General features: G+C 42.5%; 2 long non-coding RNA genes across 3 annotated transcripts in view; one reads left to right on the forward strand and one right to left on the reverse strand.

Moving 5' to 3' along the window:
* The window catches only part of LOC112620711, a 31,654-nt gene extending 28,200 nt beyond the window's left edge, over positions 1–3,454 (reverse strand). For both annotated transcript variants that reach the window (XR_003118575.1, XR_003118576.1), the window contains exons 1-2: positions 3,095–3,454; positions 2,256–2,297 (exon numbers count right to left, since the gene is read on the reverse strand). This is a non-coding gene — a long non-coding RNA (uncharacterized LOC112620711). The remainder of the gene's footprint in view (positions 1–2,255; positions 2,298–3,094) is intronic.
* A 153-nt stretch (positions 3,455–3,607) lies between these two features.
* Positions 3,608–12,975, forward strand: LOC112620713. The gene is made up of 4 exons (XR_003118578.1): positions 3,608–3,769; positions 5,132–5,272; positions 6,052–6,305; positions 12,568–12,975. It is a non-coding gene; the product is annotated as an uncharacterized LOC112620713 (long non-coding RNA).
* The last annotated feature ends 441 nt before the right edge of the window (positions 12,976–13,416 follow it).

The following is a 13,416-nucleotide window of genomic DNA, read 5'->3' on the forward strand; positions in this document are numbered from 1 at the left end:
CCCATGGCACTCATCACACACTGTGACTCTGTTTCTGTATCTTTGTCTCCTCTACCAGACCGTGAGCACCTAGCCAAGCAGGCCCTCAGGGTTTGTAGAATGAATGAATACATGTTTCCACCACCCCAGGAGACTTAATCTGCTTTCATCCTGAAAGAGGTGTCAAACCAAGATTTTGTAGCTTCCCCCAGTTAGCTGCTGAAGCATTTTATCATCCTCACAAGTGAGACAGTCATCCTTGTGTATTAATCACCCAGCAAATTCATGTATTATATGTTGTCTGTCATGACACTATCGCTGGTTTTATTTGAACTTACTTATTCCTGCTAAGTCTATCACAGGAACGTTACGTATATCACTAAACACAACAATCATCTCAAGTACTGAGCACCAGACAGTGTGGAAGGCCCCAGGAATATAAGGATAAACCAGGCTGTTACTACTTAAAGGCCATTAGCAAGAAATCCTCTAGCCTTGTGTGGAATAAAACTCTCAGTAGCCTTATCTTTTCCTGGAAGGGCGTGTAATTTCTGTTGCTTGTGTATCAGCTTTTCACAATTGTCCAAAACCTTTTTTCAAGTGTGACTCAAACAGGACACAATGATGAATCTGACGAACACTAACTCTTGTTTTCTTACCCTTCTGTGTCATGTTCCTTTTAATATACCCAAGAATCATGACTATTTTTTCCCCACAACAGCCTCACAGCATTGACTTAAGTTTAGCTGATGAGTGATAAAGGCTGCATTTTTTTTTTTAAATGATGTTTCTTTTGTACTCAACCATGCTATTTTAAATCTATCCCTACTACATTTCTTCTGCTAATGTAGAATCATTTTTATGCTTTGTTATAATTGTTACGAATTATACTCCTGGAGTTGAGATGATTTTGAGTCGTACCTAATGTGGTAGTGTGCACAATAGAAAAATGAAAAGAGATTTCCTAGTTTTATATTGTGCAAAAGGCATAGACAAATAGACATATGAAAACTCTGCCCAACTGCTTAATGTTGAGTCTTCAGCCCTCCACCTGAATTCACAACGTACTTTACAAATACTCGTGGCTAAATGTTGAGGGATTCTGGGCTATCAGTTTGGAGGCTCTGGTATTAACCATGCTCTTTATTTATTATTAGTCATGTATTTTCCCCACCCTTTGTCTTTGGCTTTGCACCCCCACCTAGCAACCACAATGACTTCTTTTTGACCTGGATAGCTCGTCTTTTTAAATAACAGTGTTTCCTGGGAAGCTTAAGAACAGCAGAGTCACAGTGAGGGCTTAGTCCAGGGCAGCCTTCTTCACGTGGGGTACATGGATGTGCTTCTTTGGGTCTGTAAATGGGCAGGTAAATGTTTGCATACATGTGTGGGAAAAGGATTCATGGCTTCCATCATAATCTCAAAGGGATCTAGCACCCTGGAAAGGTTAACAACTCTTAACTCCCAGGCATTCGGACACAGCACAGCATAGCACACTGAATAAACAGCCTCAGTATGTCTGACTCAACCTTTTACTAAGCCACCTCCCAAGAAAGCAAGAAATTCTCTAGTAATTATACGCCAACCATCTTCTGGAAGGCAACTACGCTTACCACTATACCACCAACACGCCAAACATCCTTTGAATAATTAAGATCATAATTTGAGGGTGTGATTTTTTTGGGGGGAGGGGCAGTCCAGCATATGTGACATTATATAGAGGCCATAATCTAACACTTTAAATATCAAAGCTATCTTTTCTCAGTTTCTGCTTTTATCCATGTTTAACATACTTTCTTTGTCCTCTTCTGATATTTTTAGCTGATTTGATAACATTGGTTGAAAACCATAACATCATGAATCACAAGTTTCTCTACATATTAACATTTTGTTAGCAGCTCAAAGCACAAGCCTTTCATTAACTGTTGATAATTATATTATTTTTGCCAGAATACACTGGTGCCTTGTATACTTGTGTTTAAATAGCATTACAAATATCATTTTGGTGTACGTATGTCAAAACCAAAACTGCCTTTATGTCAATATGCTGTAAAAATCTATCAGAATGTATCTTAATTCTTAACTTTCATTGTTGTCTGTGGGTTGTCTTGTATAATTATTATCACATCCACCGTATTTTCTGTAGGTAAATATGAAATGCATTATAAACGTACCGGGGGAAAATGCCCTTTAAAGCCTTTCCCTAGACAAAGCACCATTTAGGCATTTAGAAGCAAGAACTAGTGAAATCAGAAGTTGCTGTCATACATACTCACCTGTGAATGGTTGTACAAAGGATCCCAAGCGCAGGACTTGTCCTGGAAGCAGAGGATCGGATTCCACCAGGAAAAGAGGCAAGTAGAAACGCCAAATGCCAGCGCTCCCTTTCCCCAGCTCATCTTATTTGTAGGCACACAGATTTTGGAATCCTCCAGGAATAACAATAAAAACCACACTAGGTTGTTTTCCTAATTCCTGTGAAATGAGTCAGTAGGTCAAACAACTTATCCACTCCAGAGAGAGAACAACTCCTTGAGCTACACTCCCTGTTTCCAGTAACCCTATTCCCTCTCTGTGCCCCTGGATAAAAGTGCTGCCAATAATGCATGGAGAGCCCACCAGGTTCTGAATGAGACACATCGTAGAGATTGCCAGGAAGTTAGCTGCCTTCATGGGATAGTTTCCCTTATGAATATTTAGGAAGAAAAAAGTCCAGTTAAGAGTAACATGAGGATTGAGCTTCTTCATTTAAAGAGTCAGCATAACTTTTTCTCTGTTGAGACTGTTTATTTCTTTCATACAGGAGGACTGAACGATGCTGAAAATAAATATAGAAAAGCGATAACTGTACCTTTAAAAGCCCCAACAAACCACTTCCTTCGTAAAACACCCTTTCCTCCTCCAAAGGTGTAGTATATTCACAAGATTCACTGATTATTCAATGAATCCATATTCTTAAAAACCCTTCACAGCCGTCTGTGCGTCCTACAGTTCCATGCTCTGTATCATATAAAGCAGAAGGTATTTAAGAGCTTGCTAGCCATCATTTAAATCCATGACTCAAGACGACCAACACTGGGTTACCAATAATCTTCAGAAGCTACCACCTACTCACCGAGTGTAACATTTCTTGTAGTGAGCGACCTCTGCATAGGAAATCACCAGCTCCTGGCAACGAATCCATACTTCCAAGAACTCACACATTCAGGCAAATATATGGACATACATCTCTAAATATAGATACAGAGAGGTCTGCCGTGACAGTTCAGTAGGAGACTGGAAATACTTTTGCTTTCTGTATCGATAGTACTTTCTTTCCTTTTTAAAGAGAAGGTTTCGTTTTGATCTTGAGAAATTCTGATAAAACCACCAACTGAAAACCTGCCATTATAAAGGAGGGATTTCACAACGTTCATTCCAAAAAACTGTGGCTATTCATTTCTGGAAGTGATTCACTGCAGAAGAATCGCTGTTTGGGGGTGGAGGGAGCATTGATTTTTAGAAGCCAGCCTGCCCTCTGAGAAGTGAGCAGGAACCTCCGAGATGGCAGCCACGTGCCTTCTGACCCCCAGCCCTGCTCCCTGAATCACCACCCCTCGAGATGACATGCAGTGACCAATTTCCTCTTAAAACTGCCTTCTGTACAAAAACCCTATGATCCACGCACCCTGTGTCTAATCCTCTGCAATGGGGCCAGTCTGCAGATCCGTCTGGGCGGGCTGCGGTAGCATTCTCCACCTGCCAACACTCAGTTGCTGGTGAGTAACCAGCATACGGACACTCACTTCCTGTGAGTATTTCTGAAAGAGCTTATGATATTTCCTTTAAAAAAAAAAAAAAAGGAGGAAAGCCACTCAGGGAGGAGAAGCAACTTCAACAAGCAAAGCTAAAAGCATGCAACGTGATCACTGTTGACCAGACACGCCTAATTTTAATTTGGTTTCTCAACCCCTGTGTAATTAAGACAGCCCAAAGAGAACAGCATCAAGGGGTGGGGGGGAAAAAAAGACATTTCACAAATGCTTAGACCTTCGGCGCGCGTGACCAGAAAAGTAATTTTAAGATTCAAGCGAACCAATCTGAGGCTGGTTGGAGCATTAACCCTTCAAGGAAAGAGAAAGAGTTATTTTTGTTTGTCCCCAAATTTCAAATACGGAATTCATCTTCCTTACCAGGAACTGAGATGCCAAAAATCAGCCTCTAAATACCATCCCCTGGGGTTGTGAGATGGAAAAACTGTTTCAGATTTGTCCATCACAGGGGCAGAAAAATACCTATTTATGAGACCCAGCCACATTAACAGAACAGCCGACATGGTGTTCACACTCAGGCACCCCTTTGAAAACCGGCCACTAAGGCTCAAATGTGACATTTTGTATTTCTCTAGGCTGTAGCCAAACCTGTTAATTTATGTCGGAGAGAAGAGCAGTATTTTCTTGACAACTGGGCAAAATGAGTAAGAAAAATTGCTTTCATCCCACCTGACAGAGTATCAGTGGTGACAAAGCTCACTTTCTGAGATTGGTAGGTGTTTTGCTGAAAGATAGATTTTTCAGAGCCTGTCCTTCAGCTTCAGGCTGTGAATGTGCTTCCAACTTGGGGCCTCCATGTGCCACACGGTGGGGAGGGGGCCTCTTGAAGGAGGAGGGAGGAAAAGATAAATTTCTACTTAATGGGCACTGAAAAATAAAACACATCGCCCAAATTCACACCTGTATTTATCACACAATCCATGGAAGCCCTTAACCTGTAACACGGCAGCACTTTGCCACTTAGACCCCAACTCTTTTAGTTCACATTTTTGGATACTCAAGATAAATATGAAAAAAATATATAAAAACATAATCTGTGATTTATACTCTGGAAGGGAATTTTCATTTTTTTTGAGATGGGGTCTCACTCTTGTCCCCCAGGCTGGAGTACAGTGGCGCGATCCTGGCTCACAGAAGCCTCAACTTCCCGGGATGTGATACGCTTTTATCATCTTTACCAAACTGATATTTTAACAAGAAGAGTATGGAAAGCATTTGCCTGAGACACATAATTGATTGATGGATATTAGAGGCAGGGTCTGACTTCATTTCATCTCAGCCTCCGGAGTAGCTGAAACTACAGGTAAGTGCCACCATACCCAGCTAATTGTTTTTGGTAGAGATGACGCCTTGCTCTGTTGCCGAGGGTGGTCTGTAACTCCTGGCCTTTAGCGACTCTCCCGCCTTGGCCTCCTAGAGCACTGGGGTTACAGGCATGAACCACTGTGCCCAGCCTGCATGATGTAATCTCCAAATTGAGGGTAAGTAAAAGGTAGCACCTATAACTAGAGGTAAATTTTTAATTTAAAACAACTACACTACACAATAGTCATCTCAGCCCTTGCCCATGAAACCTTATGAACCTCCTCAATAGAAAGATAGGAATATTCTGTGATAGGGTCAAAGGAACAGGAACCTTTTACATGGAGAATACTTTCAAATAGTTACCATTTTTAAAAATCCCATTGATACCAAGCTCAGCAAAAGAGGCCTGACCACTACTCAGCGATTAGAATATCCACTCTTCTCTCTTACTCAGAAGGAAGCCTCCGTCTCCCACTATGTCAGGTATGCACACAAGTTCCCAGCTCTCAGTGTTTCTGTGCAATTTGTTCCTGTTTCAGACGGCTTTCCAGGAAAGTTCCTCTTAAGTCCTGGGTGGCCAATGCAGAGGTTTTAAAAAGAGGAAAAGTCGAGCAAAACAAAAAGATCATGAAGTAGAAGCTTGGGGAGGGGATAGCAAAGACAACATGAATCTAACAGATGTAGCAGTTGCAAAAAAAGCTGCTATCCTTTAGAAACTCCTGTTAATTTGGGGACCTAAAGGGAGCTGTTTCTAAGGCTGGATATTGAGAATGTGATGAAACCATGGAGGCTGTCCAGGCCCTTGCTATATGCTGTGGACACCTTTCAAGAGTTATAGAGTCCGCCCTCTCCAAACAAAGTAAAACCCCATGACAAATGTCCTTCACGTTTAACATTTACTCAGTTCTCTTTTAAACAAACAAATGTAGAGCGCTCTTTCGTGGCACTTTTATAGGCAGGGGAGAGAGTGGTCTCACAACCGAAGGGCACCAGCCGCTGAGAAGTCCTAAGGCTATGTTTGAGTTCTGGCTCATCTATTTTGCTAATTTGTTCTTGCGCCTATCACCCAACCTCTCTAAGCCAGTTTCATCGTCAGCGACAACAGCACACTGACATACAGGGCCCACTGACTGACATACAGGGCCCACTCAGGAGCTACCACAAGCTGCACATCCGTCCATTTGTTTCATCTTCACAGCAGCCCTGGAGGTAAGTTCTATTTTTATCCTCATCCTACAGATAAGGAAACTGAGGCCCAGGGAGCTTAAGGACACGCCCGGGGTTACACAATCAGTAGGTGGTGGAGCCAGGATTCAGAGCCAGGGAGGCTTGACCTTGACTTCACACTCCAGAGCCTGCCCTCAGCATGTCTGCCAGTCACACCCGGGTTGGCTGCACAGCAAGGAAAACAGCATGTAAGAAACGACCTTAAAACCTACCAAGACCGTAAAAACACAAGGTAGATTTTTAATCATGTCACATGCAAATATATTCTCTGTAAAAATGTAATGAAGATTCAGGACAACTAAGCAGTGGTAACTCTGCTGATCCTGTGAAAACAGTTTCATATAACTTGCAAGTTACTTAGCTGCACAATGTGTGGTACTGAGTTGTAGAGGTAGACGGGATTCAGAGATCCTGTTTTCCGTCAGGGTGGTTGGGTGAGGCTCCCAGACCCAGACCTGAAGTCTGAACCTTCATCCTTTCACTCCCAGCCCAATGATGTGCCACTGTGTCATAGCCACATGGTGGTTACGAATGCTTCTGGAACTCTACATTTTAATCTGCCAGGCATCCATCCATTCGCTCACATAATTCACGTGTGTGTAATAGTAACCTTCAGAAATGAATGTCACAATATTTTTCTCATTACAACATCTTCAGGCTTTAAGATGAAAAGGGTGAAGAAAGAAATCTTTTCTAAACCTTTTATTCCCACTATTCGCTTTTTTTTTCAAGGAAAAACAGAGGCTCTGTTAAAGTTCTGCTTACAATGAAGTGTAACTGAAGTTCTATCCAATTCTTTCCTCTTCTCTGTAAACTTGTTCACATGCAACAGCCTCTCTGATGTTAACAGGCTGTTCCTCCCAAGTGCCTGCACATCATGGCTACAGGAGTCACCGGAAGGAACTTGCCTCGGTGGCAGTTTGGAGTCTTCCCGGGCTTTAATGATGAAAAATAATTTGGTCATTTAAGACAGAGGCCCGCTCTGTTGCCCAGGCTGGAGTACAGTGGCGCCATCATAGCTCACTGCAGCCTCAAACTCCTCGGCTCAAGTGATCCTCCTGCCCCAGCTTCTTGAGTAGCTGGGACTACAGGCATGTGCCACCATATCTGGCTATTTCTTTTTTTTTTTTAAATAGAGAAGGGGTCTTGCTATGTTGCCCAGGCTGGTCTTGAACTCCTGGGTTTAAGCAATCCTTTCACCTCAGACCCCCAAAGCACTGGTTCACAGGTTCATAGGCATGAACTACCACACCTAGCCTAGCTATTTACTCTTAAAGGAAAAAAATAATGTTTTATTTAGTGTTCCAGCCTTTCATGCTATTTACACTAAAGTTTGGCCTTATTATGTTTGCTTAGAATCTTTTAATGGGTTTACGTCGTGTTGGATCACATCAAAACACTCGAAAATACCTCTTTCTAAAACAAAGACATTCATTGACAAAAAAAAAGTTAAGCAAAAAAGGAGACCAGCCAGGTATTTAGTTCCATTTAAGAGAGCAAAGGCGACTGTATGCAAGATTCTGGAAAATTTATGTTCGTTAAATTTATAAGCCAGCACTTTTTTCCCAAAGATTTATTTGGTGTGAAAAGTTACTTCCTGTACTGTAATCATAAAATCAAATGTTATTTACTCCTGTCATAACCATTCACATACTTCCTGCCATAAAAATTTAAACCTGGCTAGAATATTAAATAAAACATGCAAAAAACTGCAAGTTCAGGAAGTGACTGTATGTATTATATACATTAAGTTCATATTCCAATCTAAGAGCTGAATCACCCCTACTTAGGAAAACCAGTATTATGTTTTATCATCTGGGGTGACTAATCCCACAATGGCCCATGCAATGAACTTTAACGGTAAAAAAGGCTTTCTCTTTTGCACTAAGCTCAGTCCATAGTTTTGTGGGGGCTGTCAGGACACCTTGCAGGTCTGCTGTGTGTAGTGGGCTGAAATATACTGCACATGACCCAGGGTTAGAATTGTAAAGATCCAAAGACTTACTTAGGGTAGATGTGCACACTTTAAATGCATGTGCATGTTTTTCTTTGATGCTTGCCTACTTCTAAAACAAAACAAGCTTCTAAATGCTTAGGCTTCGGCATGTCGGGTAGGAAAATCAGAGCCAGTGTACACATTCAATGATAGAAGAAAGCGTGCGTGAACAGATTTGTTTACAAAACAGGGCCCAGCAAAGTCTGTCTCTCAGTGCCTCGGCAGGATCCATCCAACAAAACAAACACACAAACACACTGATCTGGGGAACTCGCTCTTCCTTCTGATGAAGGTGTAACAGTTTGTGATTATAACTGGGCAATAAGTTACAGCGTAATCACGTGACCCAGGCTTGAATTGGAGATATGCCAACAAATCCAGTTTAACACAAGTGTGCGCAGTGCGCGCGCACACACACACACACAGAGTTATATGTAGTATAGTGGTTTCAGCTCTCCTTCTGTGGCTCCTTCTGTGATTAATCTCAAATCTGTATCTTTAATGGTAGCTACCTCTCCTACCTATATCTTTAACATATTTCTATCTGGATAGGGCAGACCCTTTAAGTTCATCGTGAAGCAAAAAAACCAACACCCTTCTATTGATTTTACTTTACTTAACTGTATAGCCATCTACCAGGGTTGAAAGTTTGGCCTCTGGACTCCCTTCTTCACTGAGCCGAGCTGAGCCATTCTGTCACCAAGTCTAGTCAATACTTATTTTCAATGTCTGCTGCCTCCATCCTCTCCCTCCCATTCCCGTTTCCAGTCACCCAGGGTGCACCTTTCTCTCTATTCTTGGACAAGTAAGACAGCCTTTGTAATTGGTTCACTTGCCAATGAGCAACTGGGTGGTGAAGAAACAGCAGGCAGTAGGAAGGTTGGGTTCTAGGCTTAGCTATGCCAGAACCAAACTATCTGTTGCCAAGAAAGTACATCATATCCTTGGGCCTTAGTGTTCTCACCTATGCCATGAAAAAACTGCCTATCAAATGTTATTAGCTGATGCAGAGCATACAGTCACCAACTGCTCTTCTAAAATGTAGTAAAATTCATGTCGCTGCATTCCTCAAAATCTTTCTGTGACTTTGCAATGTCTAGAGGGTAAAACTTAAGCTCTCTAGCTTCTGGGTTTATATATAAAGAATTAAACAAAATATGTGTAAAAGTCTCATATAAAATGTAAGATACCACACAAAAGCAGTAACAGCCCTAGTGAGGACAGGACTATTTCTTTTGAGACGGAGTCTCGCGCTGTGTCACCCAGGCTGGAGTGCAGTGGCGCGATCTCGGCTCACTGCAAGCTCCGCCTCCCAGGTTCAGGCCATTCTCCTGCCTCAGCCTCCGAGTAGCTGGGACTACAGGCGCCCGCCACCACGCCCGGCTAGTTTTTTTGTATTTTTTTAGTAGAGACGGGATTTCACCATGTTAGCCAGGATGGTCTCGATCTCCTGACCTCGTGATCCGCCCGCCTCGGCCTCCCAAAGTGCTGGGATTACAGGCTTGAGCCACCGCGCCCGGCCGGACAGGACTATTTCTTAAGCTCATGCACAGGGTACTACTCAGGGGTTTTATACATATGGGTTCTAATCCTCATGACCATGATGCAAGGTTGGTTTTATTACTCTGTATAAAAGATCAAGAATCTTAGGTTCTGTGAAAGCACACCCAAGGTTATAGAACTCAGTGAAGTGTCAGGGGTGGCTTCCAAATCTACATGTGGTTGATTATCAAGCCCACTAAACCATACTGAGTACTTTAAATACAACATAATATTTGGCAGGGGGTGGGGAGTCATTACTTGAGTAATCATTATCTGAATCCCTGTAGTTACCAAGTTGCATAAGGGAAGCAAAGGTCATCATCCTATAAAAATACTGACAAATACAGTGATCGCTTATTATTAGTCCTCATTAACATCAGCATCTATGCTTGCTCACTTTCTTGGTTGAATAATGTCATAGAATAAAATGAAAATCCAATGCAGTTCACTTGTAAGGTGGAATTGCAGCTTTTCACACAGTTGATAAAAATGATACCAGCGAATTGCATGAGTCACATAGGATCACTGACAAATAAGGATGAAAGACAGTTTCAACAGTTAACAACCAGGCCGGGCGCGGTGGCTCAAGCCTGTAATCCCAGCACTTTGGGAGGCCGAGACGGGTGGATCACGAGGTCAGGAGATCGAGACCATCCTGGCTAACATGGTGAAACCCCGTCTCTACTAAAAAATACAAAAAAAAAAACAACTAGCCAGGCGCGGTGGCGGGCGCCTGTAGTCCCAGCTACTCGGAAGGCTGAGGCAGGAGAATGGCGTGAACCTGGGAGGCGGAGCTTGCAGTGAGCTGAGATCTGGCCACTGCACTCCAGCCTGGGCGGCAGAGCGAGACTCCGTCTCAAAAAAAAAAAAAAAAAAAAAAAAAACAGTTAACAACCAAGGAAGAGAAAGTCCACAGAGGTGATTACAGGAGAGGTAGACTCTTCAAGAGAATGGTTTGTATAGCAAAAGATTAAGAGAGGCCTTCGGGGAAATGCGAATGCTTGTACAAAAATCATCCTTTTTATGATTCTGCTTTAGAAGTCAACATTCAATTTTTCTTCTAAGAAATAACATGCTGTTGCATCATATCCCAAATTTCTGTTATATAAAACTAACGAAGCTTCAACTTTTGTTTTAGTTTTCTCAGGACTTAGTCCCAATAAGATCTTAAAAAAAAAAAAAAAAAAGTGACTGTTTGTTTTTAAATGTTTGATTCAGTTTTAAGTCAATCCTCTTAAAATAGTAGTAGTGGTCCTATATCAGTTATCTTCAGATAACAAGTACCTTTTGAAATGGTAGTAATAGGAAAAAAAAGAAGAAAATGATTAACTGATACGCAAATAGTAGGCAACAAGAAAGAACTAATTCTTCAGCCCACGATGGAAAGTAATGTCCTAGTTTTTCTCTCATTTCAAGATCTCAGGCTCACCCAGACCAAAGCACCCAGCAAGAAGCCTTGCTCATCACCCCCATGCCCCATTCCCACCACTGTGTCAATGCCAGTGTGGATATGGCATTTGTATGGTATTAGGCCAGACCCTGGGCATGTCTGACTGTCGAGGCAAAACTAGACTGCAGCCCTGTAGACCCTCAGTCTAAATCCTAACTTTACGTAATTCACTCCATCCATTCTGTCTTTATCTAGACATCTGAAGAGCTCCACCTTTTTTTCAGAAGACAAGAGTCAGGGACCTGGAAGAATTCTGTCCTATAATAACCCGCTTTCCAAAGGCACCCCTGTATCACGATCCTTCCTGACACACACCGGTGTATGTATCAAATGGTTTTGGTTCCTGCAAATATTCTTCATCAAAGGTTCAGAGAAGGGCTATTTTGAGAAAGATTTAATGGGATTTGTAACATAAAACCTCAAATGCATATTGAGTTAACTAAGACAACTCTGGAACACAAAGTGTGGTTGTTATACCTTGCTTTTTCTGGTGACTATAATCAAATCCAAGAATCTAATAAAATAGTCCCTCATGCCAGAAAGAAACCCAAGAAGGTATGTCCTCAGAAAATGTAGTCTGAAGTCGGTCAATGCTAAGGCAGTCACTCTAAGTGATCACAACTTTCTTCGTGAGCTTTTGGCCTTGCACGATTGATGTTTGCTACAGAGATCTTGCCTTGCTCCTAAAGAGAGTTCTGCGACGCTGTGAAATAGCTCCTTTTCTCTGAAAAGCACAAAGTGTTACTCTTCATTAAGAAAATAATAGAGTTGTGATCCATGCATTACACCTGTGAGTCTTTCTCATGTGTGTGCAAAACATACACACATTCAGTGAGGCACCGTGGAAGATTAATATAGTCACATACACAAGAGCCTGTCTGGAATTCAGAAATCTGAAATTGGGGAATGGCGTGAGCCGAAGTGAGACGGGAAGGAAGAGGTGGCAGTTCAGCAGTTGGGAACTTCTGACTGTGATTCCGAATCCTTTTTTTTTAAAAAAGGATTTTGTAGCACTGACCCCAAAGGCAGCACAAAGACGTCGGTGAAGTGTGTATTAATCGAGGCCATTGAGGATGTTATTTTCTCCTTTAAGACTCTGACCAGAAGCTGAATATGCCAGCGGCAAATGCAGGCAGTGCTGCTGTTCCCTTCACAGTCCTCAGAGGCAGTGAAGCCTGTGCTTGAGACGCGCAGGGCGGAATGCTTGTTTTGGAGAGCATTCAGCAGATAGCATTTGGTTTCCTCCATTTAACCAGGTCACCCAGGCATGGAATGCACAGCTCTGCCAGACAGAAAGCGCTTTGGATGCCTGAGAAACAACAGCTTGTCCGGGCCACTGATGCGAAGAGAGGCCACGGTTTCCTTTTTCTCTGCTCTGAATGGCAGCCTTGACGTCACAACAGCTAGGAACCACTGGAGGGACAAATAACAAGGCGCAAGCCAGAAGCGCCCTGCTCTGTCGCAGGGGCAGGGCCATTTTCATGCAGTTCTGATGTCTTCTGTGGTCGCTGCGAGTCGGCGGGAGCAGAGACAAATGACTGGAGCTTTAGGCGTAAAGGCGGTGTCTCTAGGCTGATCAAACAGCCCTTGCCCAGTGCTAATTGCCTTCACGGAACCTGGATAAACTATAGTTCCCGAATTAAACTTGTTTCTCACGAACTAGACTTCCCAGGGAATGGGTGTAGTGATTTTGCTGATGGTTCAGACATCGGCACTTTCCCTGAAGGGCTCAACTTCCTGTGTTTAAAAGCAGACCTTTTCTAACAGGGGCTGGCGCATAAGCATCCCGGGAAATACAAGAAGCTCATGAAAGCAGGCAGTCTTTGCAAGAGACCTGACTGATTTTCTAGGAGAAAAACATCCTTTTAGGGATTTTATAATTTAAGTTTAAGCAATTAAACATGTGCATTAGTACCCAACTGCAGGTGTTTGCACAAATGAGTGAGAAACGCTCAGAGGCTGCCAGGCTTAACTCACCATTATCTAAAATGAATTGTCTGTGTAAGTCATCACAGCAGTTTGAAAAGCATGATCTTTCATGTGTCAACCTCACATCAAAATTATAAATTATATTTAGCTATGTGAGTGTCAGATCATTTGTTTCC

This window comes from Theropithecus gelada, chromosome 3 (assembly GCF_003255815.1).
Source record: "Theropithecus gelada isolate Dixy chromosome 3, Tgel_1.0, whole genome shotgun sequence".
Classification (NCBI taxonomy): domain Eukaryota; kingdom Metazoa; phylum Chordata; class Mammalia; order Primates; family Cercopithecidae; genus Theropithecus; species Theropithecus gelada.